Source organism: Amblyomma maculatum, unplaced genomic scaffold, assembly GCF_055883805.1.
Source record: "Amblyomma maculatum isolate TAMU_Amacu unplaced genomic scaffold, ASM5588380v1 scaffold_13, whole genome shotgun sequence".
Classification (NCBI taxonomy): Eukaryota; Metazoa; Arthropoda; class Arachnida; order Ixodida; family Ixodidae; genus Amblyomma; species Amblyomma maculatum.
The window spans coordinates 18,951,867-18,961,502 of record NW_028146738.1 but is presented as its reverse complement, the minus strand read 5'-3'; positions in this window follow the sequence as shown (position 1 = coordinate 18,961,502).

Here is a 9,636-nt window from a genome sequence, read left to right as displayed (position 1 = left end):
GCGTGTCGTATATTTTCTGAGCGTCACCATAAATAAAGGGGGGCAAACTCTGAGCTCCCATAAAACAGGAACAGCGGCACGTTATAAAATAATCCGCCGTTCATCGCTGTTCTTCAAGGCGTCCCACCACGTCAACACGTGGAAACGTATCCGTATCATTGCAACCGGCTTGTTCGAGGCAGCCGCAAGCATCGTGCGTAGCAAATGACATCGTCGTGACGCCACCTTAAGCCGAGCAGTGGAGATAGGCGACTGTATAGCGCCGATGATAAAAACAATTTCATGCTGGTGCCTACTCTCGAATGCGGACGAGGCAGCGAATTTGTTGTATTTAGCCACACACGATTATGATTCCACAGAGACGAGAAATCTCGCCGCTATAAAGCGCATGCGTCTGCTGCTTAAGCCGAGTATAGGCAGCTTAGGGGATAGCACAGGTAATAAATATATTTTAAGTAGAAAGTGTTTCTTGGCTCATGGACTGCAGAAATGTTCGCTCGAAATGTCCGCACAAACTGGCACTTGAAGAAAAAACAATCCGGGAGTTTAAGCACGGCTTGAACCTATTGCTAGAGCTAAGCGGTGAGAGTTGCAGCGATAGCCTCTGTAACGCCGCTTTTAAATTGGCGGCCTTTTCATATTTTTTCTTATGACTGGTTCACAGGAAAGGGAAAGCGCAGTCTCCGTCATACTTGTTTGTGTACACCTGACCAGCGCCGTAAGGGATAGGAGAAAGATGGGTATGTAATTGAAAAAGAAAGAAGGAAATGCCGTAGTGTAGGGCTGTGCAATAGTTCCGACCACCTGGGAGTCTATAACATGCACTGACATTGCCCAGCATACGGACGCCGCTTCGTATTGCCTCCCTCGAAACGCTGCCGGCGGCTGTCGTGTTCGAACCGGGTACTCTGGCACAGAAGTCGGGCATCTCAAACACTGCACCACTGCGGCGGGGCCCCGAGTACTTCGGTATCTTAGGTTTTGGGGAAAGGAAAGCACAGTATACTTTGGATGGATAATACGGAATCGTGGACAACCACCCATAATTAGGTCAACATCACTTGAAGGACACATTTAATGTCGTGAGAAGACCAGCTCTACCTACCGTAGTGAGCATTAACCTTCAATTGTGAACTGATTATAAGAAGAGAATGGCGCAGTATGTCAGGGCCACTTGAAAGCGAAAACTTCAAGGTCCCCGTCATATTCTGCAAATACTTGCCAAATGTGCTCCATCGCAATTGCATTTTCAAGTTATTTCTCTTTCATGGCCTGGATATGCGGTTACTTCCTGTCCTAAGTAGACATATTTACCTACGACTTCCACTTCTTCTCTACCTATTGCAAACTGCTGTTAATTCCCTAGGCGCTGTTGAACTTTATATTAGTTTTAAGGTATTCTGTATATTGTTTTATATCTACTTTTCTGCTTTTCCTGTCTAGGTCATCAAACATTCTTTGCAACTCATCCCCTGCATTACTTAGCAAGGCAACATCATCAGCGAATCGCACATTACTGAGGTGTTCCCCATCCACCCTTATCCTTAACTGCTCCTATTCCAATTCTCTGAATACTTCCTCTAAGCAAGCTGTGAATAGTACTGGTGAGATCATGCCTCCTTGCCTAACACATTTCTTTATGGAAATTTTGTTACTTCCCTCATGCAGAAAAATGGTTGCTGAGCAGGCATTGTATATATCTTGCAGTATTTCGCATACGGCTCGCCTACATCCTGATTTCGCAATGCCTGCTTGATTACCGATGTTTCTACTGAGTCAAATGCTTTTTCGTAGTGAATGAATGCTTTGTTTAAGAGATAGCTATATTTCGAGCACTTTTCTATCACCTGGTTGATGGTATGGATATGATCGATAGTTGAGTGCCCTTTCCTAAAGCCTGCTTGATCTTCTGCTTGATGGAAGTCTAAGGTTATCCTGATTCTGTTAGCGAATACTTTAGTAGATACCTTACAAGTAACGTATTGGTCTGCACTTTTTTAGGCCCTTATGAACTTATAATGTTAGCGCTCTTTCATGATTCCGGTAACGTCGATGACAGCAGGCATTGTGTATACAGGGTGGACAGTTTTCCTAGAAAGATATTTTTCATGTCCTTCATCAAATCTACAGTTACCTGATCCTCCCCACGTTTACCCCTTTTCATAGCTCCCTATGCTTTCTTAACCTTATCCTTCGTCACTGATTTAACGTCTTCTTGATCTTAACTGCTGCCAATCTCATTATTGTCCTTACTACTTCCGCTGCTCTATAGATCAGTATTAGCTCCTCGGCTACTTTAACTATCATGCCCATATTCGTGATGACATTGTCCACCTTGTCCTTTAGCGCATACATCTGATCTTTACCTATGCCTAATTTTCTCATTACCGCTTTAAGGCTGCCGCCATTCTTCAGAGCATTATCGATTTTCTCCATGTTATATTTTCTTATGTCGGACACTTTGCACCTATTGATTTACTTTGATAGAGCTGCCAGTTCTACCATATTTGTTGGCTTGGAGCCTTTCATGTTTTGGGGTTTCTTAACCAAACCTTTCGTCTGCTTATGCTCTCTATCTGTGGTATAGTCTCTAACTATCCTACCGCCTACTTCCACCGCGAACTCTGTCATGGTATCTATGAAGGTACTGTTCATTGTTTCTGCACTAATGTCTTCATCATTGGTTAAAGCTGAATATCTAAGAATGCGTAAGCATTGTATGGCTACGTAAGCGGGTTTCGCATGCGCATGACTTTGTCAGCGCTGTAAAAGAGGTATATGTTGTAGATCGGAAAAAGAATGGTACCATAGAGTAAAGCGTCAAGGAAAGTTGTGCAATCCCAGTCGAAAAAAACTACAGAACTGTGTCAAAAATGCGACAAAATATCCTGTAGTTATGTCGTAACCATCAGACTTTTCTGTAGTTCTGTAGTTTTTCTGTAGTATATTTCTGTTGTCTGTAGTTCTGTAGCACTTCTTTGTTGTAACTACAGAAATTTCTGATGTTACTGCAGAATGTTCTGTTGTCACAACTGGTTTCCCGTCAAAAACCGCGCCGAAATTATGTCGTAACATCAGAAAATGTTCTCTAGTTTTTTCCGACTGGGTTAAGTGACTAATTTGTTGAAGTCGTTTAATCAGGTAATTAACTAGAGCCAATGACAATGATAATTGATTACGAGAAAAGGAAAGGCACCATGTTTGTCACATTTTTTTCTATTCACACCTTAATCGCGCCGTTAATGAAGAGAGGAGGATGGGAGTGAAAGCGTAAAGGGTGAAAGGGGCACCGAAGTAGAACGCTCCGAAGTAATTTCGACCACTTGGGGATATTTAACGACCACTCACATCGGACACCACACGGTCGCCTCTTTGTTTCGCCTCTATCGAAACGTAATTTGAGCCAGTTAAGTGGTTTACAGGAAAGGAAAGGCCCTGCATCTGCATCTCGCGGAAGAGGAACTATTTTGTATATCGAAAAGAAAACAGTATTACGTATGTATCATCAAGGAAAGATCTGTAAGTGACAAATTGTTGGCGCGGCTTATTTAGGTAAGTAATTAGATACAGTTAAGTGGTTTACAGGCAAGGAAAAGCCCAGTATCTATCACTCGCGAAATCCCGCAGACTCATCTCGCGGACATCACAGCAACGTTTCGGCTTACACATTTCTCCAGGGTAGGTTCTGCAGTGATCTCGGAAAATTTTTTATAGCAAGGTCCTTAATTCTGCGTTCCCTCACGGCTAATTCGTTGATGATCTTGCCTAATATGTTTCGTTCCCTCTTTAACTCTAGCCTAATTTCAGACCTTACCATCCTGTGGTCACTGCATCGCACCTTTCCGATTACGTCTACATCCTGCAAAATGTGAAGGTTAGAACACAGTATGAACTGAATTTTATTTTTCGTCGTCCCGTTAGGGCTTTTTCATGTCCACTTCCGGTTCTTCTTTTTCCTGAAGAAGATATGCATAATTCTGAAGTTATTTCGCTCCGCAAACTGAACTAGTGACTCCCCTCTACTATTTGTATAACACCCATGCCATAGTCACCCACTACCTGGTCTTCAAGTGGCTTTTTCCCTATCTTGACATTGAAGTCGTGATTTAATATAGTATACCTCGCCTTTACCTGCCCCAGTCTACATCTTCGTAGAAGCTTTAGACTGCCTGGTTATCACGAATGCATGTAGGTGTGTAGGCCTGTACAACGTTCGGTTTATTCGCTTATTAAGCGTAATTACGATGCCTGCCATGCCCTCAATAATGCTATAGACGTCATCTATATTACAAGTTATATCCTCATTGACAAGGAACCCTATTCCTAGTCTACCCCTCTGCGGTAAACCGCGATAACACAATACATGCCCGCCCTACAGTACAGTATATGCCTCATTTAGTCTCCTAACCTGATATTCCATTTCATGACCGCTAGTTCCTCGAAGAGCACTGTTAAACTAGCCTCAAAGCTAGGGTTCTAGAATTAAATACTACCAGTGTTAGTTTCCAATTGCGGCCTGTCCGGAGACAGATTTATAGCTCCCTTTACTGCGTATAGATTTGACCACCGCCGAAGTCAATTAATTGTTCCGCCGCCGCTGCAAAATGAGGGCCAAGATTTGCTGGTGTATTCATAAGAGGTAGCGGCAAATTATTTCACCAAGGTGTCCAAATGCGTTTCTGGTGAGGGAGTGCATTTCCAGAGGGGTTCACTGGCATCAGGCTGTGAACAAAATCTGTTTACAGAATTCCATCGACACGGGGAATTCTTTTTGTTTTCTCAACCGGTGGGGAATTACGCGGCACTGGGATTCGAACAACGGTGCACTTGCACGTGAGGCGGACGTTCTACCTCTACACCACCACTCCTGGCAGGCAGACAACATTGTCGAAAATATTCTAAAAAACATTGTTTACTATACAGCTGTAAATTAACTCCACGGACTGGGTTTACCGAATTTTCAATCCTTGGTTAAGGAAACTGCATGTGGTCATACATGTCTAGATGTCAAAAGAGTAATCATGCAGTGTAATTTGGACTGCCAGCTATAAATATTGTCACAATGTTGGTGACTGGGGCTAACTTAACTGAGCCGGTACAGGTGAAATTCAATGGTGCAAATTTTAGGTATCTTCTGCAAGTGCGGAGCCGATTCACTTCGTCTTTCGCTCCGAGCTCCACTTCAACGTCTTTCGCTCCGAGTGTCCCCTGGCATTCCTCCCTTCTTAAGCGTGGCGCACACCGCATACGTGCACACAACTGGACAAAAGCAAACGAAAAAAAAAAGTTTGCAGATGCCGTTTTTCAGTTATCGCGCAAAATACAGCTTCACGCGTAAGACATGAACTGTCTCTGGACGAGGTAGCCGACGGCCTCTCTGCTCTGGGCCATCTGGGAGCACCTCATGGTTTGTAAAGAAAGAGACTTTCTTGAACTTATTCCTGAATAGCACACCGACACACGTACCTAACATTTAAATGTATTCTCAAAACTCATAGAGGGACAATGGGCAACCGCGCAAAGGGGATGCCACGCCGCTGTTTACCGTAAAGGTTGGGGTTTGTGACACAGAGAGCCCTGGCATTTTTAAACCATGCTGCCTTTAGGAAACTATTTTCGTCTTAAAAAACATACGAAATAGAGCGGCAACGCAACCCAGAGTGTTAAATCTAGTGTTTATTTGATAATTTATATGGTGTTTGCTGTAAGACATTTTCTGGTCATGGTAGTGACAGTTAAGGTCCATTCAATACCTTATACTACCAATGAGGTAGCTATGAGGTAGTACAAAGGTAGTTGCAGTAAAAAAATATAACAGCCCGGGTTTTTTACCTTTATGCTACCTCATTTTGCTTTGAAGTAGTAACAAGCTAGTAAGAAAGTACTTCAAATGTAAAAATGTTTAAAAAAGGTAGTAACAGCAGCCGTTACTACTTTTATACTACCTTTTTTTATAAGTGTGATATGATGTCGTCATTCGGTGCAGATTAACTATGAACATCGCAGGACGGATTGTTAAAGTAGTGCCTTCTTATTAAGTAAGTGGAGTAGTTTTAAAACACCGCGAAATGCTCGGAGGTACAGTCTTTGTCAAAAGTGTACAGCTCAGGGGGTCTGCTTCTGAGCCGTGTAATGGCGCTGGTATATCATTATTGGAGGCTCTTCCCATTGGAGAGGGTTGTACGAAAAATCTTCTTACTATCAAGAGATTAGGAACACTGGAAATGCATTAAAAGTTACACAAAGTTGTTCAGAAGCAGACTCCTTGGGCTCTACACTTTTGACAAAAACTGTAGAAGTCGTGAGCATGACCCATCAGAACTAATGCAAGTAAAATTCACCAAAATAATTTTCCTGTTTTAGAGCGCGCCAATACGCGTGGACGATGGATAAACATTAGTGAGTGTTTTGAAGAAAAAGTGAAAGCGTATACTACGTTATTTTACAGTCAATCTATATTTAAATGACTCGATATGTGTCCAGTGTAAAGGCCGACGCTCCTCTGAAAAGTCATATCCCCTGGTTCCTTAGCGAAATTTGGTCGTGTTGCCCGGCATGCTGCCGCGCACGTTCCCTCCTAAATAATGCGCTCAAATAATACAAACTCTTGAGCTGAATGCAGTCCTCAGGTAGCAAGATGAACGAATCACGATTTGCAGTATACGATCAAAATCCCCCGTCTGGTCGCACAAGTAGCGTTTGCGGACACCGGCGTCGTCTGCGCCTTCTGTCTTCGCTCGAATTCACCGTCGCCTGCGCCACCGTCTGCTACAGTGGGCTATGCTCTTTCATTATCTTCGAAGCGCTTTTTGAAGGAAGTTTGGTCGAGGCTGCTTACCTTGAACTACTGGTATTAGTTAACAGATAGATTTCATCCGGTATTAGGCTTCATAAGAAGCTCGCACGTTCTGGAAAAACAGCCAGTAGATAGTGGGCCTGTCGGTGGTATGTATGGCTTCACAACACATTTTGAGCGGCGTTTATAAATACTTTCGAAAAGACATGGCATGCATGCTTTGTCAAACACTTCAAAGCGCTCCCCACTATTTAATGATCGACTGCCTATGCTGGTTCTGGGCGAAACGAGAAAAGTATTACGGTAAGCTGTGTTTACATATGTTTCTAGCCTACCAACTCACACACCCCCATGTGTTTCGCGGTATTAAAATATACTCCACTTTCGAAATGCAATTTCTGATTTACAAGATCTGTTCTATAGGTGTACATGGTTGCTCCGTAGCAAACGACTACAGCATAGGTACTCTTGAAAGAAAAAAAAATGGTCGTGAAAATTTTCATTTGCATGCATTGCTATGCGTCGTAGCCTACATTTCACCCCCAATGTGCGACGGCTTCACGAGCTCTCGTTGCATTTTTACACACGGCCTTGGTCTATAGATAGAAATCTCCTCTTTAACCAGCTGTGAGTGATGATGAGAAATAGCAGATTTAGATTAAGTTCATGAAAAGTGTTCATACTATCAAATAACTAAAACGGCGGGAAAGTGCTTTTGAGAAATGTTTGCCTGTATCTGTACGATGATCATCAATCTTAACTCTATGACCAAGAGACTGCGAAGACATCCACTTTACTACATGGTATTTGCACAGGTTTTGTTCGTACTCCTGTCTGGATGCACAAGACGGACATGGCACCGTTTCCGCTTTGTTCTATATGTGGTGTGGGCGGGGATAGAGAACATTATATTATTTGCTGTCTAGAGTACAACGCGGAAAGGTGTGTGATGCTCGCTTCCTTCAAGAAGACAGGAGCCCTTCAAATCACACTTCAGGGCATTGTCTAGCTGAGTGGATACCAGGCATGCAGAAGGGAGGTTTCAAGCCTTCTTTTACAATTTCTGCAGGACACTGATCTTTACTCCATATGGTGACAGCTGGAATGAACTATGCTCGACTGTGAGTGAATATATGCGTAAATTGTGAGTTCTGGAGTGGTCTGTGTCATACTGTGAATGAATTAGTGTATGTGGCAGCAGGAATGTACTGTGTTTTACTATGAGTGAATGTGTGCACAGATGGTGACTTCTGGAGCGGACTATGTTATACTGTGAGTAAATGTGCGCATAAATGGGGACTGCTAGAGTGGAATATGTACTATTACAAGTGACTGTGCGCATTGTGGTGCAGATTTGATAGATATTAGGACATTTTTAACACATAAGTGACTCTACAGTGGAGCACTTGCCGACAGAATACGCAAGGCTAATCCCACCTTACAGCTGAACTCAACTCTATATCATTGCTTAGCAGCGTTACGACGGTGGCTTAATAGGGAGGCTGGTGGGCTATGTCTGGTTGACAATTGTGGTTAGCAATTTTGCGAGTGGAACTTTATGTAGGTCACTTGCGTCCACCTAGCAGTCCAGTCTTCGAGTGAGCACTAGCATGAAGCGTTCCGTTGGAAGCGTACTAGTACATTTTTTATCAAGCACACCATTGGAAAAGGAAGACAACGAAGACCGTTAGTCTCTTGGCGAAGAATGGCAGTCCACACTGAATCCCAGCCAATTCCCCTTCATGGGTATGCGCCATTTTTCAAGATAGAAGAAGAAGAACAACTACAACAAATACAAGGCATGGCTCCGAAGCGCTCAAGTATTCGACCTGCTCCGAAGAGCTCTGCGCCGAAACGCGTGCGCCCAGCTAGAGGCACACGCGGATGACTTCACCCGACATTGTGTTCGCCAGCACCCCGCCTTCGTACGAACCTGAAGAGGAGACTTCCAATACCTGGCCCCCTGAACCCTCTGCGCCACATCTGCTGGGCATTTGTAATCACGTGGGGACTCGCGCAAGGAGACACAATCTCCCCAGTACTATTCACAGCTTGCTTAGAGGAAGTATTCAGAGACTTGGAATGGGAGGAGTTAGGGATAAGGGTAGATGGAGAATACCTCAGTATTCTGCGATTTGCTGATGACATTGCCTTGCTAAGCAACTCAGGAGATGAACTGCAAATAATGATTGATGACCTAGACAGGAAAAGTAGAAAGGTAGGCTTGAAAATCAATATGCAGAAGACTAAGGTTATGTTCAACAGCCTCGGGAAGGAACAGCAGTTTACATTAGGTAGCGAAGTACTGGAAGTAGTAGGCGAATATGTCTACTTAGGACAGGTAGTAACCGCAGATCCGGACCATGAAAAGAAAATAGCAAGAAGAATAAGATTGGGATGGAGCGCATTTGGCAAGCATTTGGAGATTATGACTTGCAGCTTACCGGTATTGTTCAAGAAGAAAGTATACAACAGTTGCATCTTGCCTGTACTCACCTATGGGGCTGAAACGTGGAGGCTAACCAAGAGAGTTCTACTTAAGTTGAGAGCAACCCAGAGCGCTATGGAACGAAAAATGGTAGGGGTAACATTAAGAGATAGGAAGCGTGCAGAGTGGGTCAGAGAAATAACTCAAGTTACCGACATTCTAGTGGAAATTAAGAATAAGGAATGGACATGGGCCGGCCATGTATTGCGAAGACAGGATAACCGATGGTCGCTGAGGGTAACAAACTGGATTCCAAGGCCGCAGAAAGTTAGGTGGGCGGATGAGAAGTTCGCAGGGGTCAAGTAGATGCAGCTAGCACAGAACCGGGTTAAGTGGAGAAATATGGGATAGG